The following is an 18,974-nucleotide window of genomic DNA, read 5'->3' on the forward strand; positions in this document are numbered from 1 at the left end:
TAAAAATAATAACAGTGACTCGAAATGCAAATCGATGGAGTTCAATTGTTTTATATTATATAAATTATATTATATAAATTCAGAATGGAAAGATATTGCAATTTGTGTTTCATGATTTAATAACGTATTTCAATTTAGGATGATTATTTATAATTAACATGCTGGTGGATTAAAGTTAGCACAAGGATTACTAGTATTAACTGTGTAATTTCTATCTTCGAGTGAGTAATAATAACATTTCAGCCGGAGATTTATTTTACGACCCGCTCTGTAGAGACTGTAATACAGATATTGATCTGCCTGGCATTTAATGTCACTCACAATGTTATTCCAACTAATACATATAGCGCTGGAATTTCAATAATTAATGCGCATATCTCGAGTTATTTTTGAATTAATCAACAGCTCGGACTTGTTAATAATTAGGATCTGAATGAAAAATATAATTTGCGAATTATAAAATGGAATTTTTTTTTGGTAAAAATCAAATCGACAATAAATAAAACGTATCATCAACATTCGACGATATTTAAATATCATTTAGAATTAAAAATAACACTTGCCCTCGGAATAATATGGATTGTATTTTTGGTTAATTTTTATAGGAAACCATAAATGGAAGTATGCCAAATTAAAGCCAAGTAACGTGGCTTTTAATTAGAAGCTTAAGACCGTTAAGATCGTGTGGCTTCCTTGTAAATTTACGACTTATGTATATGTATATTTTTGTATTATATAGATGTTTCAGCAGTTCTCAATCGATGAAAATATACATTTTCTTTTCTCGACACAAAAACAAAAGAAATTACAAATTAAAATCAGTAATTAACTTTAATAAGATAGATAAATTTTATTGAATATAAAATGGCAAAAGAATGAAATCAAAAAAAGAATGAAAAATTAATTTTCGATTATTTGCATTTATATGAATAATATTTTGAATAAAAGGATTAAATGCACCAACGTATAAAACGGAGAATTGATTTTTCTAGTTATTATTATTATATTTCCAACGACTAAAATTACAGTTTGTATCTACGGTCGGTATAAAAGTAAGGTCGGATATATTGGTTATCGACAGAGTATTAAATATAAAAGAGATAAACAGAAATGAAAGCAATTGAATTGGACTGTATTGCTATTGAATTGTATTTTTCAATGACACGAGTGATCTAATATGCGATACGACATAGATATTATATAAATAAATATATAATTTCGAAGTTGCATCATGATAAATCTACATTTTTACAATATTTTTTATTATTACGATAAAAATATTTACGAAAAAACATATTATCCGTTAAAATAATAATTAACTTTATTCGGATATATTTTTATTTAGATATTGAAAAATTTTAAAAACATTTTTAAATATCGTATAAATTTTGCATTACATTCGTCGAACTTGTAACGAAGTGAATAATTTATGAAAGTAAATGAACGATCGATCGCATAGATTTCAGCTATAAATCAAAAGTTTCCAGAGGATTAGATAGCGGATAATTAATCGATTGTATAAGAATAAAAGAAGCAAAGAAGAATAACTTAACTTAATGATTTGTTTTAAAATACGTTTAATGGATTTTACAAAAACATTTCTTATTTTAATTTACTATATAAGAAAAATCTACATTCTCTGAATAAACAATTTAATAATTCTTTCTTCAACATGAGAATCATGTAAGTTATTGCGCGATAAATCGATAAATTGTCAATCCGGCTTGTTCCACGGACATCCGTAATTTATCGAACGTCGCGTCTTCGATCTTCGATATTCAAATTACATCGTTTCCAATGTCTTCAAAATGGTAGATCGAGTAATAAGTCTGTCCATTTTTGGTGATGTATACTCTTTAAAGAATGTGATAAAAATGTTTTAGCATCAACGAATAAATATTTTTTCTAAAAAAAAAATTATATTTAAATATCCTTGATGATTAAATGGATTTTATATAAAAATAATAATAATATAACATCATTTAATATACTTTCAAGGAACGCAACAAACGAATTGAATTTTCAAGAAACTCGACGAACGAAATCAAGTATTATTCAATTTAATACTTTCATCATCTTCCTTTTAATAATTATAAAAATGCTACCATATATTTTTAACGTCAATCATAATTTCGTAAAAATTGATTTTCAACATACATAATACACATGGCACAGCTAAATGTTGACGATAAAATGGAATTAACAAAATTGGCGCTTGCGCAAAGATGGAGAGTGAGTGCAACAATGAACAAAGACGAGTCACGATCGCTGGAATCAATTACTGTATAAACAGTAAACCAGCTATCCTCTATAATAGTTTATCCTCCCTATAAAATCCATACCTCTGTAATTCAAGAGTATCAACAGAAATCCCAATGTAATTTTCTCTGGTGAATTCACCCTCTTCCCCCATCGCGGCTGCCACCTTAAAGGAGATACCATCGACAGCAAAAGATTCCAATATTCCTGCGCACGCAACGCCGTTTACACAGTTTTTTTTTTTTTTTTGTGTGCAACTCGTTCACCGAGTATACGCTATCACGGTGTTTGTGTTCTGTTGTTACGAGTGTATTGCACACATATGCTATCCTAGTCGAGCGAGGGACCGCGCCATACCATTTACGTTGGACGGAATAGGACGGAGAGTAAGCACTAGATAGGGATAGCGCGAGTTCGGTGAGTTGAAGAGTAAGTGAAACGGATAGACAAATGGAGGGACATGGCCAAACATTAAGCGCGAGAGAGACAGATAATAGAACGAGAAGAGGATTAAAAAGAAGACGCCGAACGAATAAAGGGCTAACGGAAGAGAATAGAGAGAGAGACAGAGATAGAGAGAGAGAAGAGAAGAGAAGGACAAATAGAGGAAAGCCAGTGTGGGCAAATAGAGAAGAGTAGATAAGAAAATAACAGGTAAAAGAGGATAAAGGAACAGATGGAGCGAATGATGGAACAAGAGAGAAGGCAAGTGATGCCGTGAAAAGTAAAAGAGTTAAAAAGAGATCAAAACGGTAGAAAAAAAAAAGAAGAAGAAGAAGAAGAAGAAGAGAGAGAAAGAAATTGACGCGAATCCTGACAAAGAGGAGAAATTGGAAGTTGGAAAACAGAAGTAAGGGAAGACAAAACGAAGATGAAAGAACGATGAAAGAACAGAGAGAGCAACAGGGGATCCGGAGCAATTGAGCGCGGGTGCGCGTGTATGAGGTACTAAACTCGTTTAACTGTGTGAACGATAATTGGCACATGAATCATGCATTTGGTTGTAGCATGTCACTTGGTGTACGTTCCACTCAGGCAACTTTTCGAGCGTACGCATGCACGCACCGTCATTATTATGCATACAACGCAAAATAATTATCGTAAACGCGAATCAAGCTGCGCGCTATTTGCATTTTCCACGCTAAATAGCGAACTTCTGAAACTTTATCAACCTGTCAAGAAATTAGCCAAAAATTTAAGTTAATCTTAGTTTTCTATTTCTCGTCTCTTTTGACTCAACTTGAAAGATATTTCAACTTTGATATTAGAATATTAGAATATATCGTCGAAATATTTAGATAGAAATTCAGGGATTTTTTTTTTTGTTTGTTACGCAATTATTAAATATATGAATATTTGAATCAACGTGTTAACTTTTATCCAAATAAAATTACAATTGTATCAATATTATGTAATTATACATCGAGATATATATATATATATTTTCATTATATTATTTTAATCTTTTGAAGGATAATATTGATTGCACACGCGTGTTATTGTTTTTTAATCCAAGTATAAATACGATAATCACGTACGAATTATTCTCTCGTATAATTTAAAATTTATTTTACTATTTTCCCGTCGCCGTTTAATATTTTTTGAATATTCAATCTTTAATCGCCTTAATAATTTTGTTCCATAAAAGGTTAATTATCATTTACATATATAATATATGTGAGTTAGATACTAAGCGACGATAGTTCCAGTGTATAAAATGAAAAATTTATCCACCGTGTTGTAAAATATTTCAAATAAAATTGGACATAAATTATACGATAATGGCGGCCATTTTCTACGACGACCGTTTAAGGATCGATCTCATTATATTTAAAATTTTCTAACCGAAGACAAATGCAGATCGCGCCGATAGATTAGAAAATTTAATATTGCTTATAGAGTAAGTAATTTAATCGAAGAACGAAGGATATTTCGATTCATTTAAGATAAGATAATTTCTAGGAAAAAATTTCCGCGCTATGGCACGTCGTTGACATACCTCATTGAATAACATCCAAGATCGAATTCAGATCACGTAGATCAGAGGAAGGATATGTATATGGTGAGTAACAATGAGATATAGATTTCAATAGTGCCTTAACGATCTGCATCGTCGTGCGCAAACCTGTTTATCGAGTTTACTGTGAGCATTGGGAATATCGACAATGTTATCGTCGCTCTCATGGACATTGAGCGGCCAGATTTCGAGTTGTCATTAAACGATCTTTCTATCTTTTATATTTTCTCTTCTCATTAAACTTGCGATATCGATTCGAAATTTTCACCAATACGATACAATTTAATATTTGGAATTTATTTTTCTTATCTCAAACTATTATCATTTTCACATCTTCCGGTTATTTTGATTCTTTAATCGAACAAAGTTTGATTTTTTTTTTTTATTCATATTAGAAAAAATTAATAAACATGTAAATTAAAAAATATTTTATTACATCTAATATTTATTCATGAATTATTGTTCGTTAATTTATTAATATTTATTATTATATTTTAGGTACAATAACTCTCTTCGCTATAGAATCGTTTTATCTAAATTACAACGACCTAGCTTCACTAGTCAGCGTCTCGAGTTTAGTTTCGAACCTACCGACGAAGACGTATCGTGAATAGACACGACGAGAGGAAGCAAGAAGGATATAGTCCCTTGTCGAGCGTTCATATTCTTGAAATAAAATTGCTACTTGTACTTGTATAGAATTATAATGGTAGGTATATTTATTGAATTTTAAATTTAATGCAAATATTATAAAATAAGAAATACGTTCAGAAAAATATTTCATTCCATTTTGACATATTCCCTCTCTTCCACACAGCATATTTAAATCTATCTAAAAACTAAAATTCATATCATAGAAACGCGGATCAAAATCTCAGCTTTGGCAGCGTAGTATTACCACGAGCTAGAATTACCACGAATATTTCGTTGCATAAATGAATATATATTATTTCTAATATTCGACGTCAAATAATATTTCTTCGCGATTTTTTTTCTCTTTCTTTCTTTTCTTTTTTTCTCGCATATCGTTCCTTTTGTGACACGACGGGAATTTTTATGGGTTTAATTATACGACCTTGAAACTGCATCACGCGTATAATTATACATTTTAATCTCGAAAATAGGAAACGTAATATAATTCACGCATAAAGAAATAAGAGAATAAAAAAATAAGGAAAGAAACGATATAATAATTTAAAAATAATTTTGTATATATATAAAATTATCGTTAGAATATGCAATCGAGAATAAAGAGCAGAGACGAAATTTATATAAATAAGTCGAAATACGAAATTCCTGTAAGTGAATGGTAATTATTCATATGAAGGGAATAATTATTCACTTCCGGGGTGTGAAAATATCGCGTCACGAATCGAATTATTATTTGTTTTATTGGCTGTGTGCGGACAAATTTGTATTTTAGCGATCGTGCATGTGTACTTCTCCTCCACGCGTGTGTGTCCATCCACGATCGATGATACACACCGATGCACGTGTCACGTACAGGACCACGAAAAAATCGACTTTATGAACTCCATTATCCCGTTTCTTTCTATTTACGGGATTTTTTTTTTCTTTTTTTCCACCATCAATTAAACGTATCGCTCACCGATGAATGGATAATTGATAATTGTTTTCAAGATTTTATCGACGAATAAATTTAAATCCTGTATTTTTCAAAAATCATTATTTCTCGATCCTGCATACGTTATATATATTATTAAAATAATTATCATCATTACAAAATATTTTTATCACTCACAAATACGTGTTTTACTCAAAATAAAGAAGGAAAATCCATTTGATTCAATGTTAAATAAAAGTTTGACGATCAAGGAGCAACGAGTCAGGTAATAATTATCACATATAAATTATTTTTCAATTTTCTGCCACGAACGAGATACAATTTCCGAAAAATTTAAAACTTATCCTTTTAATTTACGCCGGTCGTAAAAATCAAGAGGAGGGAGGGAGGAGGGGGAGAAAAATTTACAAATTTATCTCGCGACATTCCCGTAACACGTTGTCGTGTCCTTGTTATTGTCCTCCCTCTTTGTTTCCCCGCGGGGGCGGAGAAGAGGAGAGGAAAAAATCAGGAAGCTCCTCGAGTTTGAGATTTTCGACGTTATAAAAACGTCCCGAGGAATTTATGCGGCATTAACGACGTTTTCACGAGCGTGTTCCCTCGCGCGTTCTCTTGTCGCTGGGAGCACCGATACGTTGATACCGCCGAATTACCAACGCAACAACCACGAATTACCAACACTGGCTACGCGAATTACCCACACCGGCCGGCCATTATTCCGATAACCAATCAATAAGGTGCACGTATATAGGGGGCCTCGGGCTTCTAACGAATCGTTAAAACTAATTTCGTTGATGTAGACAGTTGTTTATACGCGCCTACCGATTTACAACGGGTGAATAGAGTTGGGGTTTATGGGGGAATGAAAAATAACTTATAATCGTGTGACGCGCGGATGGACGAATTGATAGCACACATGTATCGTAAGGTTTGTTAAGGTTTGAATTAATTTAAAAAAAATGTTATATATAAAATTGTTTTCCCCAGGTTGGAAAAAATAATTTTTCAATTATTTATCACTCTCTTATATTTTAACGTGTTTTTACGCGCCTTGAAAAGGTTTGATACTGAAACTTTTAATCCAAAGTTAATGCTATTAAGCTCAAAGCACGTGCAAAAGTAATTAAAGATTTTACAAGCGTTAAAATTATCTGCTTTACGATTTTCTATTTAAACACGATAAAGTAACCTTACCCATTTGCGAGATGAAACAGCGAACGGTAAATGGAAATAAACGGCTCTTACCTGAAACACATAAAGCAAAATAATAATAAAAGCTAATGCTAGAATTGCGGATAAAGGGGAAATAAAGAGGAGTGAATTTGACGTTGAATTGGTTCCCAATGGGTAATTAATTTAGGTGTAACCGACCAAGCACACTGGATCGTGTATATCCCACGTTTTCAAACGAACCCCCTCCCTCTCGATTCCTCCCAGCATTTTTTTCCTTTCCTATATTTCCTTAATACATTTTATGTATATTTTATTCAATCAAATCTCGCCAAAAAAATAACAAACACATTGTTTTTATTGATTCCGTATTTTTGTCAAACTGACACCGCTAAAACCGGCTTAATTTCACTTCGATACGCGACAATGCATGCTTATATTCATCACGATCACCGTGGTCAATTGTTTCCCCGTGGCGGCGCCCTCTAAAACCACGGCAGAACGGGCCGCGTAGCCGGCAAACTTTCGTCCAGTTGGCAAGTTGGCGCCAATATTTGTGGCCTACCCGCAACAGGATTCCGAGGCCCCCTTCAATTTGTCACGACTTGTCAAATTTTTTCCTTCATATTGCATCGCCCGATTTTTACAGAATACGACGAGAATAAGGAGAGAGGGGGGAAGAGGAATAGGTCATTAAAATCGTGTCCGACCAACCCCTCCTCTCGGCCACGCGAAAAGTGAAATCGAGCGAGAGAGGGGATTTATGGAGCGAGATCTTTTAATTAGCCTCGAATAATTCTAATGACTCGCGAAATTATGTTACACGTTGATTAATGATAAATTCGGCAACGATTTGCTCGATGCAAACCAATCGTTTGAGTTTCTTGATTTCGATATTTGCTAAATTTTTAATATTATACGTCGATTATTCGTTGGAAAAAAAATATTTTCTCACGGGATTTTATTAAAAAGTGACTAACTTTTGTTCAACATTTTTTCCCCCTATTTTTTCTTAAATTAATGAAAGTAGTAGTGATAATATTGGAATGTGAGGCATCCTGTATACGCATGCAGGCATACGCATAACGGATTATAAAACACTCACGTAGATCGTAAACGTCAAGTATTGTATTCTAAAGTAATATCATTGTGTTTATTTTAAGAGGAAATTTTAAATTGTACTTTTTCTTAATGCCATATGTGAATAGAGGTGCATAATTAAATTTCATCATTTTTGTTTTTCTGAAAAAAAAAAAAAAAATATCATTTTTGAAATATTCCCCACGAATCAAAAATTATTATTTTCTTTCTTCACTTGAAAGAAACTTATTTATTTATATTATCATCGTCCAAAAAAAGAAAAAGAAAAAAAATAAGCATCGTTTCGAAAACATTCTATAAGAGTAATTAAACACTTGCTTTTTGATACTACAGTTTTGGGTGCTCAATCTCTTTTTTCATTCACGTATCCTTTGTATTTTTCCAACACTGTATTTTCGTGTATCATCCACGACACGTAAAGATTAGCATGCAGACACAAAAGGGCCAGACGTACGCGTACGCGTACACATATGAATGTATTGTTGTACCGCGGGCAAAATAAAAAGAGAAGGGTGCACAGAGAGAGAGAGAGAGAGAGAGAGAGAGATGAAAAAGCAACGCTTGTGCGAGCAAGATGGGAACATGGCTAGGGAAAAAAGACACCATCTGTTACCGGCAATGAAATATATCTGTGTCAAAAAAAGATGGCAAAAAGAGAGGCACGAGTGAAATACTCGGGAACGTATAGAAGCGTGTGAAACTAAAAAACTCGTCAATAAAACGAGAGGGGGAGGGGGGGGGGGAGAGAGAGAGAGAGAGAGAGAGAGAGAGAGAGAGAAAAAGTGTAACTTGCAGAGATTAGCGTGGCTCAAACAACCAGAGGAATTAATCCATTAAGAAAAGGAGGGTAATTGAAAAATATACGCTTTCAAGCAAATTGTGCTATTCATTGCGCGTAAAAGCATAGATGCTATCACTAATATTTTGTTGTTAATTCTATCCGATTTGAAATCAACTTGATTATATTGAAATTATTATTTTCTTTTCGTTTAAATAAAAAAAAAAAAAAGTGACACGATAAAAAATTTTATTATTTCAGCGTGTATTATATCTATAGAAAATGGACGTCGATCGATCAACAACATTTTGTTTGGTTTGTATCCGTTAATGGACCGTTTATAAATAACTTTTTCCCATTGTTGCGCGTAACAATGCACGCCATTTGATTAACTATAATTCTAAATGTAATTTTCGAATAACAACTATGCCCCTCTTATTTTATTAAAGCCAAGAATAATTTAATTAATCGAGAAATTAAATTTTCCTTCCTTTTAAAAAAACACTCCAATTTTACAAATTGATTTTTTTTTTTTTACTTTATTAAAATCGAAATTCACTTTTTTTGACAAGTTCAGGTAAGGTGAGTAAATAATAACAGTATCGTATTCATCATATTATTTTATTTTATACTTTAATGATATATACACAAATATATACATTACAATTTTTAATAATAACAATAATAATAAACATCGTGAGCTTCCAATTATGGATTGTCCGTTACCATTAAATTCCAAAAGTCGGATATTATTTTGAACATTCGTCGTTTCATGGTGGCCAACCTCGCAAGGGAACACGCAATACTCGTTATTATTTGCCGTGTACGTTCTTTCTTCAATTACGTGAACGCCAGCAAACCTAGAATAGCGGGAATAGTTTGGTTTGGATGCTCGGTTATTTCGAATAGTTAGATTATAGTTATCGGGTAACTTTATTGGCCGGACGCACGGGTACGTAGCCATTATTAATCTCCGTGCTGTATACGTGTGTGTTTGCGTATAATTGCGAATATTGTGGATGCATTTAAAAGCTACATTTAAAACACGCGTTTCAAACGAATTGACCCGAGTCGTTCATTTATTCATTTGTGACAAATTGAAATTTACTTTAAAATGCAATTATACGAACACAACATTGTAATTATTCGTTCTCTGTTCTATAGAAAGACTTTTAATTTAATATTAGAATGTCGATAACAGAGAAGAATATATATATATATATCTCGTTACTTGATGAAAAAATATTTCTCGTTATAAATTCGCTATTAATTGTTTTTTTTTTTTTTTTCATAATTAATGGATCATATTATATTATATTCATTATATTAAAATTCATCGATATGATTACGAGAGTGTGCAGTTGGTAACAAACTTCACTAAATTTCACGTGATACGTTTCAAGTTGGTACGATTGGCTATACGTGACTATGTTCACTTTCTTCGCCGATTTTAATTATTCTCAATTATTTATATTCAGCATCTTTTATTCATATTATTTGCAATTTTTTTTTATTTAACGGTTATTAAGCATCAGAAGAAAAATTCATTTTCATTTCACACCGTTTTTATTGCTTATAATATATAAAACAGTAATTATGTATTTATACCGTTCCGTGTAACGTCCACTCGATATTTATTAACTTGATCTTATTCGCCGAGTAGTAGTTATAAATAAATGTTCCCCAATTTCATGATAAGACGGCTGATTTAAAAAACATTACAGCTTTTTTCCCCGTTGGGTTAATCATTTCTCTTCAAATGTCAGATTTCTCAGCCCGTTATCATTTCACTCTTTGCCTCGCATAATTTCACAATGCAACGTGTGATGCGAATTAACGCTAAATCACGTTTATCGAGTAGCCATATTATTTATCCTTGATTACATTTCAAAGTTTAATTTTAGATTTTAAATAAATAAATACGTAAAAAGGAAAAACAGAAATTGCACGTAATTGATGGTAAAAGAGATTCGATTTTCGAATAAATATAAATAAAAAAAAATTGTCGTTTTTATGATCAAGTCGAATCAGCCAATTTGTATTAGCCAACGATCAAACGATCGTTTGAATATTAACAAAAAAAAATTCAAAATTTCCAAAGCGAACCGAATTTTATTAAAAATATCCATCTTGTCGTGGATAAATCGACAAATTTCACAAGAAACATTTCCACTCTCTTTGTTCATCGCGATGCCCAACGGTAACAGAAGAAGTAAATCTTTTTTTTCGCGCGATAAAAGCGGCAGACCGCTATCGCAGATTAATGCAACGTGGATTTTTGCAGTTTCGGTTAATCGCTTTCTCTTTTCCTATTTTTTTTTCCCCCGATGCTGGAAAAAAAAAAAAAAAGATTTATTCCATCATCTTTACCATCGAGGAACAATGGAATTCGACGAGTTTACCAGGTGGCGTCCTTATCGCAACACAAATTTTATCACATAGAGATACAGTACACGATTAAATTGATCATAAATCATGACATCGAAATTCGATTTCACCGCACAATAAATTCATCATTTTATTTTAATAATTAAATATTATTCTACACGTCAATGAGTATTCATCCTTTCAATTATTTTTAATCAACACGTAACGTATTTGTTGTTATAAATCATCTCGTCTTTCCGTTCTATAAATTTTTTTTAAATAGTGAAATAATCATTCCATCCAATATGTTTATAATCTTTGTGCATAGAGGAAAATATTCAAATATTTCCTAACTAATTTAGAAAAGATTTAAAAAGTATTACATTTTTATTTATAAATTTAGCATTTCGTTAAATAATGCTGTATGTTAAATTTCTTTCTTTTTTTAAATTATTCGAAATATTTGTTCAAAGTTAATATCGATTCGTGCAACTTTTATTTCACAAGAGATTTACATTCAAGGAACGTGACAAAGTGCATTATTTAAGAAATTCTATTCTTCGATAGAGATCCTTCATAGAATACTGGTGTTTTTAGGGAACAAAATATATTTCAAAGTCCAACGACAAGTGTTCGGTTATAAAATAACAATCGACATCGTGGAAAAAAATAGATCAAACGTATCTACTAATGGTAATCATTTTCTTTTATCATTGTATTTCGATATTGCATATATAAATTTGCTAAAACAAGGATCATTAACGAGTTGGATATCTCAATTTTATTTCATAAAATAGTAGAAATAATTAATTAAAATAAACTTTCGAGTGAGTAAAGACGAATAATTAATTTGAACGAATCTATCGAGGATAAGTTTAATTTCTGAATATTAAATCATTTTTGGAAATCTATCTTCAGTCAAACTGGTGTCAAACAACAACGTCGATTTAATCGATTCGAAATTGGCTGAAACTATAATTCTCTCGCATAATTAACAGTTTACAGTCATGGAAACAGGTATCTTGTCTACGCTTGCCTTTATACCTCATTTCAGAACGCGTGCGTATAAATGAATACACATTACGTGCCCCGTTGACGTGGTGCACACACGCGTGTGTTACACTTAATGTTATACCGTTCCTATACGACGATAATCGCAGAAATGTATAGACAGGAATAAATCATTGTTCGTTTCTAATTTAGAATTTTTTTTTATCTCTCCTTATGCGTATAAATACAGTATATATATATGAACATTTGCATCGAAGCAGGCATATCACCAATCATGCGTTATTTTGATCGTTGTAATAAATACTTTGATTATCTAATCAATGCTATTATGCATCCCGCGAGATCGTATTTCTGTTTTATTATGCTCAAATTATTTCATGGATTGTTGTAAATGTTTACATTGGTCGTTAAATAACGTTTATTAAATTATTGGTAAATTTATTAATTATAATTTTTATAATTGGATCATAATCGATTAGTATTTCCGATTAATATTATTATGATCGATTATTGAAAGAAATTTATTATCGTTATTTGAAGGCGAATTTATAGGTCATGATCATTAAAAGAAAATGTCATTAATCGTTAATCGTTGATTAAAGAAAATTAATCATGAATCATTATTTGATAATATCAAATCGAAATTGAATAAGGGGTTATTGAAATGTATATTGTATCATTTATTTTTTTTATCTTATTCGATCTTCCTTTAGATTTATGTAAAATATATTCGTTTCTGATATAATTCAATTCGATACAAAATAAATATATCAAAAGAGATATGTTACTGATTATGGAAATAATATTTTTCCAATATTTATTTCCATAATCAATATAACATATCTCTTTTGATATATTTTATCTGAAAAATAATAAAAATTAATCAGAATTATTTTCGTTATGAATCCATTTGTGACAATAAATTGAAGAAGAATTTTTTTTAAAATTAAAATAAAAAAAAAAAAAAGGTTTCTGGCGAAAAATTTAATGATTACAATTTCTTTTTTTAGATCGAACATTTTCCAATTTTAAACGATAAAACATACTATGTTTTATATTACAAAAATAGTCCGATATTAAAAAGAAAATTATACGGTAAAATGGTTCGTGTGAAACAATGTGCACTAAGACAGATGCGTTAATTGTTTCTATAATTATTCATAACCGCTTAAATTCTAAAAATGCAATCCAATCGACTATAAATTATGTCCCGTGTACAACTAACCCTCCTTTTCCGTGACAGTTAATTTCCTGTTTTATTGCAGTATCGATCGATAATTAAATTGAAGCGAACAACACAACTAACACTTTTACACGGAACAGAAAAAGCTTTCATGTTGGGCTTTCGTAAAATTTTCGTTTTATTACCATACATTTATTAATTTCTTGTTTAATAACGTTCCTTTAATAACATTTTTATACACGTGATGTTATTGAAGATGACAGATTTATTGTTGGCTATATTTTAAGAAATACTTCGTAATTCTTAATACATTATTTTCAATGCACTTTATTGTTTTGTAACTTTGGCAATAAAATTTTGCAACAATTTTTATATCTTTTTCAAATGCAAAGAAAAAATAAAATGTAATATCACTTTCAACAGATAAAAAATATAATTGTAACATTTGTTTTTGATTCCAAAATTCCCTACTATTACAATTAAAACAATATGATAAAAAAATGATTAAAATTCTAAAAATTCAGTACCTTTAAAATTATTTTTAATTTTAATTAAAAAGGTAGGATACATGAAGAAGAGGCACTAGAAATTTTTTGTAAAATTCAAAGTTTTTAAGATTTTGATTAAAATTTTGACTATTCAATAGGAAAATATGATATATGAAGAGGTAGCACCAGAACTTTTTCAACATTTCGACTGATTTTACAAAAATATAATTCATTTTAATTTTGTTCACGAATGGAATGTGGTGAGCTACAATGAGGTAAGTATATTAGTTTTAAGAGAAATGTTTAAAAAATGAATAAAACATGAGTTCTTCAAAAAAAAGTATAGTAAGTATAAAAGGTAAGTATAAAATTTTTGCTTGCTACATACTTTAAGATTATATTTTTCTAATATAAAGTCGTAAAATACAGTAGAAAATATATGCCAATGGCACAAAATTTTGAGTTATGAAAATCTTGGAAAAATTTCACATACTTCTTCTATAATTATGCCTTTCTATTATCCAAAATTGTATTTAGAGAAAAAAATTGTATAATTAGAAAAATCGATTACATATTACAAATTAAAAGTAAAAAATATAAAGTATGTGAAATCTTTCCTGGAATTCAAAGACTTGAAATTTTAGGATAGCCAGCCATGATTTTTGGTTAATTTTGCGACAGTATTAGGAGACTATAATTTTAAGAGTAGCACGCAAAAATTTATTAAAAAATATTAAATATGATAGATTTTTGATTAAATTTCCACTTTTTATTAGGAGAATATAATTCTAGAAGAGGTGGCACGCGGAATTTTTAATAAAAGAGTTAGTAAGGTAAATTCTAGCTAAAATCTCCACTTTTTATTAGGAGAATATAATTCTAGAAGAGGTGGCACGCGGAATTTTTAGTAAAAGTGTTAGTAAGGCAAATTCTGGCCAAAATCTCCACTTTTTATTAGGAGAATATAATTCTAGAAGAGGTGGCACGCGGAATTTTTAGTAAAAGTGTTAGTAAGGCAAATTCTAGCTAAAATCTCCACTTTTTATTAGGAGAATATAATTCTAGAAGAGGTGGCACGCGGAATTTTTAGTAAAAGTGTTAGTAAGGCAAATTCTGGCTAAAATTTCGACTTTTTATTAGGAGAATATAATTCTAGAAGAGGTGGCACGCGGAATTTTTAATAGAAGTGTTAGTAAGGCAAATTCTAGCTAAAATCTCCACTTTTTATTAGGAGAATATAATTCTAGAAGAGGTGGTACGCGGAATTTTTAGTAAAAGTGTTAGTAAGGCAAATTCTGGCTAAAATTTCGACTTTTTATTAGGAGAATATAATTCTAGAAGAAGTGGCACGCGGAATTTTTAGTAAAAGTGTTAGTAAGGCAAATTCTGGCTAAAATTTCGACTTTTTATTAGGAGAATATAATTCTAGAAGAGGTGGCACGCGGAATTTTTAGTAAAAGTGTTAGTAAGGCAAATTCTAGCTAAAATCTCCACTTTTTATTAGGAGAATATAATTCTAGAAGAGGTGGCACGCGGAATTTTTAATAAAAGAGTTAGTAAGGCAAATTCTGGCTAAAATTTCGACTTTTTATTAGGAGAATATAATTCTCGAAGAGGTGGCACGCGGAATTTTTAGTAAAAGAGTTAGTAAGGCAAATTCTAGCTAAAATCTCCACTTTTTATTAGGAGAATATAATTCTAGAAGAGGTGGCACGCGGAATTTTTAGTAAAAGAGTTAGTAAGGCAAATTCTGGCTAAAATTTCGACTTTTTATTAGGAGAATATAATTCTAGAAGAGGTGGCACGCGGAATTTTTAGTAAAAGAGTTAGTAAGGCAAATTCTGGCTAAAATTTCGACTTTTTATTAGGAGAATATAATTCTAGAAGAGGTGGCACGCGGAATTTTTAGTAAAAGTGTTAGTAAGGCAAATTCTAGCTAAAATCTCCACTTTTTATTAGGAGAATATAATTCTAGAAGAGGTGGCACGCGGAATTTTTAGTAAAAGAGTTAGTAAGGCAAATTCTAGCTAAAATCTCCACTTTTTATTAGGAGAATATAATTCTAGAAGAGGTGGCACGCGGAATTTTTAGTAAAAGTGTTAGTAAGGCAAATTCTGGCCAAAATCTCCACTTTTATTAGGAGAATATAATTCTAGAAGAGGTGGCACGCGGAATTTTTAGTAAAAGTGTTAGTAAGGCAAATTCTAGCTAAAATCTCCACTTTTTATTAGGAGAATATAATTCTAGAAGAGGTGGCACGCGGAATTTTTAGTAAAAGTGTTAGTAAGGCAAATTCTGGCTAAAATTTCGACTTTTTATTAGGAGAATATAATTCTAGAAGAGGTGGCACGCGGAATTTTTAATAGAAGTGTTAGTAAGGCAAATTCTAGCTAAAATCTCCACTTTTTATTAGGAGAATATAATTCTAGAAGAGGTGGTACGCGGAATTTTTAGTAAAAGTGTTAGTAAGGCAAATTCTGGCTAAAATTTCGACTTTTTATTAGGAGAATATAATTCTAGAAGAAGTGGCACGCGGAATTTTTAGTAAAAGTGTTAGTAAGGCAAATTCTGGCTAAAATTTCGACTTTTTATTAGGAGAATATAATTCTAGAAGAGGTGGCACGCGGAATTTTTAGTAAAAGTGTTAGTAAGGCAAATTCTAGCTAAAATCTCCACTTTTTATTAGGAGAATATAATTCTAGAAGAGGTGGCACGCGGAATTTTTAATAAAGAGTTAGTAAGGCAAATTCTGGCTAAAATTTCGACTTTTTATTAGGAGAATATAATTCTCGAAGAGGTGGCACGCGGAATTTTTAGTAAAAGAGTTAGTAAGGCAAATTCTAGCTAAAATCTCCACTTTTTATTAGGAGAATATAATTCTAGAAGAGGTGGCACGCGGAATTTTTAGTAAAAGAGTTAGTAAGGCAAATTCTGGCTAAAATTTCGACTTTTTATTAGGAGAATATAATTCTAGAAGAGGTGGCACGCGGAATTTTTAGTAAAAGAGTTAGTAAGGCAAATTCTGGCTAAAATTTCGACTTTTTATTAGGAGAATATAATTCTAGAAGAGGTGGCAAGCGGAATTTTTAGTAAAAGAGTTAGTAAGGCAAATTCTGGCTAAAATTTCGACTTTTTATTAGGAGAATATAATTCTAGAAGAGGTGGCACGCGGAATTTTTAGTAAAAGTGTTAGTAAGGCAAATTCTAGCTAAAATCTCCACTTTTTATTAGGAGAATATAATTCTAGAAGAGGTGGCACGCGGAATTTTTAGTAAAAGTGTTAGTAAGGCAAATTCTGGCCAAAATCTCCACTTTTTATTAGGAGAATATAATTCTAGAAGAGGTGGCACGCGGAATTTTAGTAAAAGTGTTAGTAAGGCAAATTCTAGCTAAAATCTCCACTTTTATTAGGAGAATATAATTCTAGAAGAGGTGGCACGCGGAATTTTTAATAAAAGAGTTAGTAAGGCAAATTCTGGCTAAAATTTCGACTTTTTATTAGGAGAATATAATTCTCGAAGAGGTGGCACGCGGAATTTTTAGTAAAAGAGTTAGTAAGGCAAATTCTAGCTAAAATCTCCACTTTTTATTAGGAGAATATAATTCTAGAAGAGGTGGCACGCGGAATTTTTAGTAAAAGAGTTAGTAAGGCAAATTCTGGCTAAAATTTCGACTTTTTATTAGGAGAATATAATTCTAGAAGAGGTGGCACGCGGAATTTTTAGTAAAAGAGTTAGTAAGGCAAATTCTGGCTAAAATTTCGACTTTTTATTAGGAGAATATAATTCTAGAAGAGGTGGCACGCGGAATTTTTAGTAAAAGTGTTAGTAAGGCAAATTCTAGCTAAAATCTCCACTTTTTATTAGGAGAATATAATTCTAGAAGAGGTGGCACGCGGAATTTTTAGTAAAAGAGTTAGTAAGGCAAATTCTAGCTAAAATCTCCACTTTTTATTAGGAGAATATAATTCTAGAAGAGGTGGCACGCGGAATTTTTAGTAAAAGAGTTAGTAAGGCAAATTCTGGCTAAAATTTCGACTTTTTATTAGGAGAATATAATTCTAGAAGAGGTGGCACGCGGAATTTTTAGTAAAAGAGTTAGTAAGGCAAATTCTGGCTAAAATTTCGACTTTTTATTAGGAGAATATAATTCTAGAAGAGGTGGCACGCGGAATTTTTAGTAAAAGTGTTAGTAAGGCAAATTCTAGCTAAAATCTCCACTTTTTATTAGGAGAATATAATTCTAGAAGAGGTGGCACGCGGAATTTTTAGTAAAAGAGTTAGTAAGGCAAATTCTGGCTAAAATTTCGACTTTTTATTAGGAGAATATAATTCTAGAAGAGGTGGCACGCGGAATTTTTAATAAAAGTGTTAGTAAGGCAAATTCTGGCTAAAATTTCGACTTTTTATTAGGAGAATATAATTCTAGAAGAGGTGGCACGCGGAATTTTTAGTAAAAGTGTTAGTAAGGCAAATTCTGGCTAAAATTTCGACTTTTTATTAGGAGAATATAATTCTAGAAGAGCGGCACGCGGAATTTTTAGTAAAAGAGTTAGTAAGGCAAATTCTGGCTAAAATTTCGACTTTTTATTAGGAGAATATAATTCTAGAAGAGGTGGCACGCGGAATTTTTAGTAAAAGTGTTAGTAAGGCAAATTCTAGCTAAAATCTCCACTTTTTATTAGGAGAATATAATTCTAGAAGAGGTGGCACGCGGAATTTTTAGTAAAAGAGTTAGTAAGGCAAATTCTGGCTAAAATTTCGACTTTTTATTAGGAGAATATAATTCTAGAAGAGGTGGCACGCGGAATTTTTAGTAAAAGTGTTAGTAAGGCAAATTCTAGCTAAAATCTCCACTTTTTATTAGGAGAATATAATTCTAGAAGAGGTGGCACGCGGAATTTTTAGTAAAAGAGTTAGTAAGGCAAATTCTGGCTAAAATTTCGACTTTTTATTAGGAGAATATAATTCTAGAAGAGGTGGCACGCGGAATTTTTAGTAAAAGTGTTAGTAAGG

General features: G+C 31.2%; 1 protein-coding gene across 3 annotated transcripts in view; it reads right to left on the reverse strand.

The window, feature by feature from the left end:
* The window catches only part of LOC100576405 (AT-rich interactive domain-containing protein 5B), a 185,679-nt gene that overhangs the window by 59,691 nt on the left and 107,014 nt on the right, over positions 1 to 18,974 (reverse strand). The gene's annotated exons all lie outside the window — the stretch shown is intronic.

Source organism: Apis mellifera, linkage group LG8 (genome assembly GCF_003254395.2).
Source record: "Apis mellifera strain DH4 linkage group LG8, Amel_HAv3.1, whole genome shotgun sequence".
In the NCBI taxonomy this organism is placed as follows: Eukaryota; Metazoa; Arthropoda; class Insecta; order Hymenoptera; family Apidae; genus Apis; species Apis mellifera.